The 12898-nt window shown below is 36.2% G+C and overlaps 1 protein-coding gene across 3 annotated transcripts in view; it reads right to left on the bottom strand.

Annotated features, from left to right (window-relative positions):
• LOC105209215 (pickpocket protein 19) overlaps nt 1-3896 on the bottom strand; it is a 210694-nt gene extending 206798 nt beyond the window's left edge. For all 3 annotated transcript variants that reach the window (XM_054225395.1, XM_054225392.1, XM_054225393.1), the window contains exon 1: nt 2818-3896. The gene's annotated coding sequence lies outside the window, so the exon portion shown is untranslated. The remainder of the gene's footprint in view (nt 1-2817) is intronic.
• Between the last annotated feature and the right edge of the window lie 9002 nt (nt 3897-12898).

Genomic DNA, 12898 nt, shown 5'->3' with positions numbered 1-12898 from the left:
AAAGAAAAACCGGTTTGGGATATCAATGAAATTTTTTATTCCTGTTGATGTATATTCGATGCCATTATGTATGGAACTCGATTTCTTTTGCATAACCACCACGGACACGCTTGCAGAAGTCCAGACACTGAACTCAATTTTCGACGGTTTTCGACAATAAATCGGCCGGAACTGGTTCAATACTCGCAATCACGTTCTATATTCGTACGAAGTACATCAATCGTCGCTGTCTTGTTGGCATAGACTCCTCAGCAAGAAATAGTCTAACGACATCAAATCGAACGACCGAGGCGACCAATTGACTGGGCCTTTTCGTGAGATAACACGTTCACCAAACTTGGTTTTCAATAAATCGATTATGACATTCGCTGTGTCTCTTGTGGCGGCGTCCTGTTGGAACCATATATCGTCCATGTCCATATCATTCCATTCACAGTAACATGCCGGTCTTCATCATCACGGAAGAAGTACGGCCCAATGACGCCGCTAGTCCATAAACCGCACTAAACCGTAATTTTTCGGGATGCAATGGTGACTCATAGAGTGCGTGTGGACCTGATCAGAAATAGGCCGACCATAAATTGGACATAGCGCTCTTAAAGTTGAGGCCACTGACTACGAATTTCGGTAGTCAATTTTAATAATTTCGACACGTTGTTGGATCGTTATCTTTCCATGGTGAAAACCTTACTCAAAAAAAATGTCAAAAGAGGGGTGGAAATATGATGCCGTTTGATATTCTTATTGGTCTACTTTTGCAGCGTCCCATTGAAAAACCATTTACAAAAATAGTACCTAAAAATCGATGAGAATCAGTTCGCTTTCAAAGAGTATCTACATGTAAAATTAATTTTTACTTTAATGCCTCATAAGTAATACACAAACAACTAAATAGATAAATAAGCATAGTTATTGACCAGCTCGCGTCTATAAATAATAGGAGCAACATCAAAGCCAAGGTCTATGCCGCTAATAAGGCGCGGATGGAGCTGATTTTGAGCAGGTGAGCACACGCACGTCCCGCAACCTACTTATGAACACGCCTAGCTGAATAATGAACTGCGAAATTGTGCAAAGCGGCGTGTTCGGTTGTACTTAAAAATACACGCCTACGAGTTTACAGAGTTTACACGCCAACAACAACATACTAGTCTGGTACCAGAAGAGACAAATATGTTTAGAATTATAACAAAAAATGAAAACAAAGGAAATTCACGTTAACGAAGCAGAAACAGAAATGATAAGCAGTGAAATTCCGAAGAATAGGTGGTGAGAGTAAAGATTAAAGGCAAAATTATTTGGTAGTGAAAGCAAAGAAGTTTGTACCCCGTAAGACTGTACCCCAACTAACCGTAATGATAATGCCAATTGCGAATCGGCAATGTGTTAAGTTAGAGGATGCGAAAATAGAATGAGCATAACAATATTATAAAATAACGGATTTTTATCTCTGCAACACACAAACTTCTCACACACTATATTACACGTGCGTCATCTACGCGCTACTTGAATACATTCTCTCGGTCATTTACTTCTTCAGCGCCCTTCGTGCGTTGCGCTTGTAATGCCCCAAACGGCGACTTTCTCGCTGCGTTGCGATTACAAACACTTTGCGCTGATAAAGTGAAAGTTGAGCATTTACATAGTTGGAGAGGGACGAAAGAAAAAAGAGGGGATAATTTTGATTGCCATCTGTTTAGTTTGGCTTAGTACTGCTTTCTTGGTCATGGCTATTTATTTGTTTGTTTGTCAGAGTTCGCGTTTAAATCATGCTTGGTGCTGTGTAATCCTTCGAAATCATTTCAATTTATATTATGCGCTTCAGCGCGCTTTCATTTGCACAATAAACACTAATGCAAATGCTTATTCGATGTTAATCGCATTCGGCTACATTGCGTGCTGGTAGCCTGAAGAGCGGAAGACTGAGTAAAGTGAGAATATTAGACGCGCTTTAAAATGACAGCAGCGATGAGCTGATATCCAAGAAGGCGGCACTTCGACTTATGCAACTCAGAAGGCCATTCACTTATTCTTCTAGGCAATCTTTTTAAAGTTGTTCCGAAAAGGTTATGGAGGAGAGTGTAAAATAGGCTAAACTTGGGCAAGCTTTGTAGATTGGCAACTCTAGAATAAAACAAAAAATGTGGCATACAAGCCAAAAACAAATCAAGTCGAGCCTTTCATTTTATTCCAATATTAATGCTTCTAAATTTTTTTGTACACACAACAGCGCACTTAACGTCACTTTGTGTGGATAAGAAAGCTTAGCGAATTCCCTTGTCTATTTTTGCAAATTATGTGCATACAATCATTGCGGTTTGCTTATTTATTTGCCCTTGGTTTCTTATCGGCCTTGACAAATGCTATTTGCATTTATTTTTTGCTAGAATATTACGCTTTTAACGCGCTTGTGACTCATTTATTCAGCTAAATAACCGCTATTAAATGTCCTGTCTTGCCACAAGCGGTTTTGCAGTGACGCACAGAGAATTAAAAGTACATTGACTTTCAGATAAAAAGGGCACAGACTTTTTTCTTTGGAGTATTAAGCCTTTAATGCCACAAGAAATAGATAAGCAAATTAAAAAATACAATTAAGAAATTGCTTGTTTTCTAGAGAAATGTGATAATAACTCAAATTGTTTCTTATAATCTAAGAACACTCTTTGCATTATTTCGACTATTTCTAAATATACTAATCGTATATTTTAATACCTTACAGTGCAATAAAATTTAATTAGTATAGATTTTGGAATAGTACAATATACATTTAGATAAAATATAATATAATAGACAAACTGCAGTCTTTTTGCTTACCTCCAGCGATTTCATCCAATGATACAGCAACTTGAATGCACTTGGAAGTCGTAAATCTGTCACTTAAGCGAGATAATTTATCTCAAAACAATTTTATTACATTATTCTTCACACATTTTAACTGCAATACACCCCTTTTCAACACATGTATTGTACTTATGACACAAACAACACGAGTTATTAAACAGAGGCCAAATTTAGTTGCCCCTGCAACTATTAGGCAAGCCACTGAAGGCTTTAATGTACTATGGACCACTCAATATGCACTTTTTACAAAAACACTATCTAATAGATAAAATTTACTAATTTTAACACAAAATGCTTATATCAAATTACCAACACAGGCCACCGCTTGCTCCATTAGCCGCTTCACTCAAGTTCACACCTTACAAGCGAATATTACACGACAAAGATAATAAACATGAAGCCCAACATTCCAATAACATCTAAAACTCATTTCTACGTTTTTAAACCATTTAATCAAGTCACTAACGATCAAAAGTTTAACCGACTTCCGTTCCAACTCTTATTTGCAAATTATCGCGAAATTACTGAATGTAAACAATGGTTTGGCGGCATCTATGACAGCTGTTTCGAACTTTAACGAAGTGGAAGTATCAACAACAGGTGGCGCAAATGCAAGTACGATTTGTTGTGATCGTCCAATATCAATTCAATGAGTTACACACACGTACATATGTATATATGGATGTATGTATGTACAATATATGTTATTTTTAACACTTGATTACTGTTTGACATAAATATTTGTAATTTTGTCACATTTTATATATTTTTATTGGTTCTTTTCTAGAATTATTATAACAAATCACAACTTTATTGTGTCTTCTAAACTCTTAACGCAATAATACTCGTTAAAAATTATATTTACATCCCTTGTAACGGTTTTTATTTTTGAAAATCACGTTCAATTCAATTTTCCACATTAATTAATATCAAAATTTTGAAATAATTGTGCATTAATGTCAACCATTTCACTACTTGATGCAAAAACTTCGCATTACAATTATGCAAATTCATTTATCTGTGCAATTAAAGCCATATACACAGCATTCGCACTCATGAAACTGTAATCCAACTTGACTGCATTTTGTAAATCATATGTATATGTAAATATGATAGCTTATCACAAAACGAGACTCATCACATCTGTTTATTGTTATACGAGATTTTTTAAAATATGCAGACTGCATTTAAACAACAACAACCAACAAAGATAACAACAGAGATTAACTATGAACAAAATTGCACTTGGCCATATGTGGCCGAGCTAGCAACCAAAGCATTTAGTGTAAACTCTTAACGTACATGAGTATAAGCGATTTTTCTCAAAAACACTTTTCTTTCGCAAATTTTAGCTCTTTTAACTTCAGTTGTCACAACCTTCCACTAAATTGTATCGTCAGTTACCACGCACGCACTTCACCGGCAATTTCAACAAAATTTTACTATATTCACAAAAAATACGAGCCGTAAGCTTTATAAACAAATAAAAAAATGTATCAAAGGTATTTGTTTATAATTTCCACTTAATTTCACTATTTAATTGGATTTCTAGCAATTTAAATCACACCCGACAACCGTTTGTGTTACAATTTGCTAAATGTCGCGAATTTACTAAAAGCAAATAAAACCGTTTGGCGGCTGCAAAAACAGCTGACTCATTTTGACGGAAGTTCAAGTACGACCAACAGGTGACGCACTGCTTCTGATCGGAAAATCAAAAGGCGGATGGTTTGATTATCTTTGCAGCAACAATTATGTTTAAATTTAATTTTTTTTTAATTAAACAGAGAATACATACAAAAATTCTAAGTAAAGATTTTCTATTTCATATTTCTGATGCTGTGGCAAACTTAGGAAAGGTATCCATGAAAAAAACTTTCAACGGCAAGTAGAAGTCATTCGACATTAACGACACAGATGACTGACCCCACAAATTTTATTTACAAATATTTAATATACATATTATTCAATTTATTTTTTCTTATATTTAATTTTTTTAATTTTTAATTTCCTAGTCTGCTCTGTCGTGGTCATTGTATTACTATGGAGAGTCACACTTCTGCTTGTTCGGAGCTTAAGCAGCCTTCGATAATTAATATATATATAATAATTCGGTCTGTAATAATTATTATATAATATTTGAATATTGAAATCTCAGACTTACACTCCTAAGAAGGCAATAAAGAGCCTCAATATTATAACCTCATTTCACAAATATGCAAAGATTGAAGTTAGAATAGAATAAAATTTTTTAGAGGAATGCACTACGACCTGTGGTCTTTTATACCCTCCCTAAGTTTACAACAACTCCATCAGTCCCAGCACCCTTACGTATTCAAGAATGGAGCGCTTGGAGTGAAAGAGTCGGTGCGATCCTCAGTTGGGTTGCTGAGAATAATTCTCTCCTACTTCTCCTACAATAATTCTCTCCTACTTCTGTGAAGTGCTACACAATCTAAGAGTAGGTGTGAGGGAGTTTCTGCCTCCAAGTCACAGAAGCAACACGTTACGGATGATACTATGCCTAGGTTATGTAGGTGGTACCTAAGCTTACAGTGGCCTGTGTATAGTTCCACCAAGACTCTTAGTTTATTTCTGGGGAGGTTTATTACACACCTAAATCTTTTAGTGTTATACCCTCCAATGAAACACTTTAATTGGCGTAGACCCGTAGCCTGCCGCCAGTACTTCTCCCTGGCTTTCCTCAGTTCCTGCCGAAACACTTCCCTAATTGTGTGTGGCCCCACTGCTATAAAGGGTTCTGGGCCAAGCAGCTTAGTGGAGACAGCCGATCGCGCTAGTTCATCAGCTGCTTCGTTTCCTGCTATTCCCTTGTGTCCCGACACCCAAATTAGGTGAACACTGTTTTGCAAAGATAGAGTATTGAGCCTATCAATGCACTCTTTGACCAAGCGGGACTTTGTCTCATATGAAGAGATAGCTTTAAGTGCCGCTTGGCTATCACTCATCATAGCAATGCGTTCATTCCGATATTTGCGCTCGATGTTGGCCTCGGTGCATCGGTAGATACCATATACTTCTGCTTGGAATATGCTAGGGTACATGCCCATTGGCACCAGATTGAAGTTTATGTTATGCACCAAACAAATAAGTGAGATTTCCTTGTGTTTTTCTCGTTTAAACAATATTTAAAAGTGAATTCAAATAATAATTAAGTTGAGAGAAAAAATTCATTTAAAAATGAAATAGTTGTTTGCTTGTTGTAACTTATTTAAAACAACCAAAGCGATCATTAATCGAATTTAAAGCAGTTTACTTGAATTAAAATATGAAGAACGAATGTCAGAGTTGTAAAATAGTTTTTAATTCGTCACAAAAACTTTACTATATTTGCTTTTAATATTCTTTCTTACCGAACTTCCCACTGCTAGCAAGCTAGCGAGGCTCTTAAAGTTAATATTTTTAAATTATAATAATAAACTAAGCAGTCCCTACTATTTTTCAATAAAAATTTCATACAACGGAAGTTCAAATCAACTAACTTTTACGAAATTTTACGTTTATGTGATAAATTTCAAATTAAATATTAATAAAAATTTAAAAACCAAAAAATTCAATTCAATTACTAACGATTTAAGCGCCAACTATCGTAAAACACCGAAAGTCATTACGAAATCAATTTGAAAATTGGCATAATGCCAGCCATTTTTATAACTGTGCATTTGCAGTTACATACAGTCATATACAGTCTGTATATATGTATGTATGTCAATGCAAACTTTCAAATGACCAAATCTGAACTAGCTGTAAATACATGCTGACATCTATGTATATACCTGCACACATACACACAAACAAACCAAATGTCACCAACTTCTCCAATGGCAGCTGAATAACTCTTACAGCGATTTCAATTTAATTGAAGTAGCGTCAAGTGCGAACGCCCCAAAAAGTATGCCACGAATATGCCACTTCAATATTGCGCTAACAACAACAATAACAAATCAATGCACTACAATGACAAAAAAAAAAAACAAATCGTACAAAAGCAATGTGGTGAAAATTGAATGCAAATGCCGTTACCACATTCCATTTCACATAAACACAAACACACGAACACAGGAGCGCAATGTTACTCAATGAAAGAAAGATGAAAAAGTCGGTCAGACTTGGTTTTTATGTTTGGCTGGTTGGTTGGTTGGCTACTGAGTTGGTGTGCTGCCTACTTGGCTCTGTTGATTGCATTGCGCTTGCGTGGATAATGTGAAAAGTTTTTTTTTGCAAATCAATTTCAATGTTGAATTTCAATTCGATGGTCGCGAAGAACTTAAAAATGAGGCGCGATGCGCATGCAAATGGATTTCTTAGTATAAATGCTTGTATGTATTTATGTAGATTTGTAGACACTTTCACTGGTTTTTAGATCTTCACGCTACTTGAGTGGCGTAAAAATTGTGATTAAAGGGATGTGAGGGTATATGTATGTAAGTATGCATATATATATGTAAATATATATTCACGAAGGAAATTTTATTAGCTTATTATACAAAACTCTAGACAAGTGATTTTTGACTTTTATATGATTTTTAAGTGAATATGAAAGTAAATTGCTAATTCACTGCCCTCTTCTATGGCGACTTTAAGTGAATTCATTTGTATAAGAGCTTATAAAAATAGCAAAGTAGGCTATTAAGCTTCTTCTTATTAATTTGATTCATAATTACAGTTATAGATTTTGATTCAAATAATAATTAGATAATAATATTTATAATTTTGAATACATCAATTATCATAAAATATAATCTTTGATCCTCCTACTTGTCTATTTTGCGGAACAAAAAGTATCTACCGTGGTTTATGGTGAATTTAATTTAAAACAAGTAAGGAAAGGCTAAGTTCGGGTGTAACCGAACTTTTATACTCTCGCAATTTATTGATGTAATTTTATAAAGATAACACAATTCGACCCATATATTCGGTATAAAGTTCAATAGAATAACGAAAATCATCATAAATAGTATATGGGGACTGAGGTAATTCCTAAACTGATTTCACTCGTTTTCACCACCAAGATACAATGTATCGAAGACTATACGATCACTAAGTTTAATATTACTTATAATTAGGTGTATGGGATCCGATTTTTACCATTTCAGGTACAGAGAGAAACTGTTATAAGAAAAATATTCAGAGGGAATGAATTACATTAAAATATCTGAGGGATTTACCTATATTTTCGGTGAAAAATTACCCTTAGGCACTGAGTTCTTCATGTTCGATATCAGGGGCTTTGAAAAGTCATGGTCCGATTTTGACAATTTTTCCACAAGTGATGTCACAGCTCAAATACAGTATTTGTGTAAAGTTTTATTCCGCTATCTTCATTTGTTCCTAATGTATATATGTATTATAAAGTGAACGAATCAAAACAAATCAAAATTGAGTTATATGGGAAGTAGACGTAGTTGTGAACCGATTTCCCCCATATTCCACCCGGGTCATCAGGGTGTCAAGAAAGTGTTATATACCGAATTTCATTGAAATCGGTCGAATAGTTCTTGAGATATGGTTTTTGACCCATAAGTGGGCGATGTCACGCCCATTTTCCATTTCGTAAAAAAATCTCAGTGCAGCTTCCTTCTGCCATTTCTTATGCAATTTGGTGTTTCTGACGTTTTTCGTTTGTGAGTTAACGCACTTTTAGTAATTTTCAACCAAACCTTTGTATGGGAGGTGGGCGTGGTTATTATCCGATTTCTTTCATTTTCCGACTGTATAAGGAAATGGCTAAAATAAACGACTGCAGAAAGTTTGGTTTATATAACTTTATTGGTTTGCGAGTTATATACAAAAAACCTTTTTGGGTGCGGGGTCACGCCCAGTTTTCAAAAACAATTAGAAACAAATGTGCCCCTCCCTAATGCGATCCTATGTTCCAAATTTTATTTTCATAACTTTACTTAAGGCTTTGTTATGACACTGTACAGGTTTCGGTTTCCGCCATTTTGTGGGCGTGGCAGTTGTCCATTTTCGAAAGCAACCTCCTAAGGCTGCCAAGGAATATGTGTTCCAAGTTTCATTAATATATCTTAATTTTTACTCAAGTTATCGCTTGCACGGACAGACGGATAGACAGACGGATTTTAAATCCACTCGTCATCCTGATAATTTATATATATATAACCCCATATCCAGCTCTTTTATTTCTTGGTGGCACAAACAACCGTTATGTGAACAAAACTATTATACTCTGTGCAACATGTTGCGCTAGTATAAAAAATTCATTCAAAAATCTTGACCCCCTTGACTTCATGCCCAAAATGTTACGTATACGCCATGTGGCACCACTTCTACAGCCAACCAATCCCAATTTTCGAGGAATTGGCTTGCATGCTCATGCAACATTGAAAAAGAAGCTTAGATAAAACCACAACAGCAATCGAAATTTAACTGTTGCTGGAGATGGATTGGTTCTGCGAAATTTTGAAATAGAATCATTCATAGAAATTTGCAATTTTACAATCGTAATGCCTACGCACGCATGCACACTTACGCAGGTATCTCAGTTTGCAGTTGATTAAGGCATATGCGCTTATAAGTGCTTACATTGGAGTCAATTTAATGAAACGCACGAGTATTGTTGTTATTATTGTTTATCGCTTGAAACAAATAAAGGCACACAATTGCATACTCAAAGGCGTGTGGGTGTGTGTGCGTTTGTAATTTCATGCATATTGCATGTATGCTCACACAAGTATATGCCTGATTGAGTGCACTTGACAGCAAATAAAATGGAATTGGAGGCGAAGCGCCGCGCAGACACAAGACCACCACTCAACGCTGCTGTTACTGCTGCCAGCGCTGTTCAGGCGGAAAGTTATCGAGCTAGTTGTCTCCCCGCTTTTATTACTGCTTACTGTGCTTCGTACTCGCGCACTTGTTGTCATCATCGACATCGCCGTCGTTGGCGTTGCCGTTGCCGTTGCTTCGTATCAGGATTGATTTCAAATCTGTAGTGACATTTTAATTGGCGCTTAATTCGCGCTCACCAGCTATGCAACCAGCGAACGAGCGAACGAACCCTTGCGCTTGCATGAGCAACAGCTATGGCTGAAATAAACACCGCAACAACAGCAATGCAACAACAAAAGGCATTCGTGGCACACATGCCAGCCAACCAAGCAGTCAGTCAGCGTGTGTGTGTGGCAAGGCGTAAGCGAAGCGAAGCGCACAGCCAAGGACTATGTGGCAGGGCAACAGTTTGAATTGTCAGCAGTCAATATGCTCACACATGCATATACAGTTCTATATAAACCTGCTGCACATACTCATACACCGCTCGCGCTCAAAGTCACGCATCAATAGCGGTATCTTGCAGTTGAATGCACAATCCACAATCCACATACCAGCAGACAAACACACTCACGCTCTCATATACATACTTACATATATACACATGCATTCATGCAAGCGCATTTTCGTATTTGTTATTCTTGTCATCTCTCTATCATGTCCTCAATTTAATTTATTTAATTTTCTAACTTGATACGCTATAAACTCAATTTGTATGCAGCTGTCACTTGGGAGTATTCTATCTACTTCAAAAAGCCAATGCAAGTAAATTCATTCAGTCAAGTCTGTGTAGAGATTTATTTAAGAGTATTTCCAAACAACTTTTTAATTGAGTTCATTGTTGTGCATGGAAATCGTGTTAATAGCTGGCGCTTGACTTGAATGGCAGATAGTGAAAAGAGAAAACTATTTGGAAATAATTGAACTATAACTTGTTTAGCTTTCGCGACACCTTTTAAGCTAACTTTATTATTGTTTTTGATATGTTAATAAAAAAAAATATATTAATTCTTAAGTTCGTAGGTCTTCAAGCATCTGTCTCATTATTTGTCTGAAATCAGTAAGATGCGATAAAAAACTTCCTCTTTACTATTTTGAGACTATATATAAAAAAATAAAAATTAATAGAGAAACCTGTGGTCTATGAGGTCCTAAAAAAGTTTACTGGCAAGGTTAGCCATCTAAGAAATTTTATTTTTCCAAAAAACGCCCGCTGGGGTTATTCCATTTTTTTTTCGATCTAGCATATTCATGGATAAAATGTTCGTTAAATATTTTTTTTTGTGTCCACAAATAATACCACCATCTTTTTTTCTGGGGATTGAATCGTGAGTCAAAAAGTTATTGTTCGGTTTTTCGAAGTTAGCCACAAAACCAAAATATTTGCTTATGAATATCGAAAATATGATTACTGAAAAACATTATTATCAATTACATGATGCAGTTAATATAAAATAAAAAATTTGGACATAATCTACTTTTTCCTCTTATTTAGGTTAGGTTGGAATAGGTCTATGACAGATTTTCGCCACTACATAGAATCTCACTTGGACACCTCAAAAATGTCCTTCGTTGCACCCGAATACTCCTAACGACCCTCGCCATTCGACAAAGCACTTGGACTTTATTACTAGTTTCCTCGAAGGTCAGCCTACCAAGGTCTTTTCTTACCTCCTTCTGGCGAATGCAGGGAATTGGAGGAGGACGTGCTTAAATGATTCCTCCTTGCCTTCTTTCTAACAGCTTTGACAACCTGCGTCTGGCAAGATCCCTAATCTCACCGCTAGGTAACCTAGTAGGCAGTGTCCAATAAGAGGTGCGTATTAATTGCGGCGATATTACATTTCCTGAAAGAAAGCAGCTGGGAGAACTGTTTTCGGTCCACTGCGGTCCAAAAAGATGTCGGAACAGCAAGGTGCTGGTTGTTGTTCCGCGTTTACCGAGCTCGCGCGAAAGAACAACGACTGCCAAATCGCGTTCACATCATTGTCAATGTTGAATACCTCCACTTGCAATGTTGTCCACTCTCCCGTTTCTAGCGATTCCGCTGTGACCGGATACCCACACAAATCGGACTGCTAAGTAGTTCTGAGCTACAGATAAAGATGGTAGATACTCCCCAACTAGCTTAGAGCGAACTGTCATCGGATTCAAGACCAGTATTGCCGCTCTGCTAGCGAAGTCAGTCTCGTAGCAATGAGCCTGAAAGACGTTACTAAGATGTGGCAGCTTATTTATTTCAAAAGTGTATACAAATTTTCGATTAAGCTGACAGATATACTATATTGGATCCTCAACAAAATAACAGCATATTTGTGAGTTGGTTTTAATAAGGAGGAGAAGAAATTTATTTGTTTCGCAAGATATTTATTAAGTTGTCATTTGCGTGATATTCAATTCTGATAGTCTGTATAGATAGTCAATCCGGAACGACCCGAGATTCGACTTCTTTTTTCAGATGTAATATCTTAAAATTATAATTATAAAACCATAATTATTTTGGAAAATCATGTCATTGACCTTCCACTATTTGAAATTATTTAGTCTATTGAGACTGTTTAGACTTGCGACAGCAGACAGTTACTCATAAATGTACAAACATACATATAATATTCGGCGTATTATCGCTTACTAATTCATATTTACACATATAATTTAAAAATTTGCATTTTTTTTATGAATACTGCTGCTACACACATTAGAATATAATTATTTTTGACGAAGAATTCGCAACAAATTCGCTTTGAAATTGATATGTGTTTCTAAGGTAAGTGAACCCACGGAAGAAGAACATCGTCATGCAAATCTGACGAGGTGAACAACTTGAAGTCTCCATAGACATAAGTGTGTCAGTGTCTGCCGAGCAATGACAACTTTGCCATGTGATTATGTAAATTTATGCGAATTGGTGCTGGTTGCCGCTGCCTAAACGCCGAATATAAGAGCACAAACATAGATAAGTGGTAGGTGGGCTATGAGCAATTTTGAGTAGCTTAAAATTGTAAATTTTTGGCAGACAAAAAAAGACACACACACTTTCGAAAGTGAGTACATGAATTAAGTAGCAGAAGTAATGTTTGAAAATGTATCAATTCAGATAAGGATCACATGGTGTGAATTGCCGCGGCACGCGCTCAAATATTTTATGTTGAGGTTGGGTCATAAAACCGAATAAAACACTTATCAAATAGCAGGAATTATGTACGTTTATTTCTATAGGTGGAGTGGGTGGTGTAAAGTA

Source organism: Zeugodacus cucurbitae, chromosome 2 (assembly GCF_028554725.1).
Source record: "Zeugodacus cucurbitae isolate PBARC_wt_2022May chromosome 2, idZeuCucr1.2, whole genome shotgun sequence".
Taxonomy (NCBI): Eukaryota; Metazoa; Arthropoda; class Insecta; order Diptera; family Tephritidae; genus Zeugodacus; species Zeugodacus cucurbitae.
This window is presented reverse-complemented; position numbering and strand designations above follow the sequence as displayed.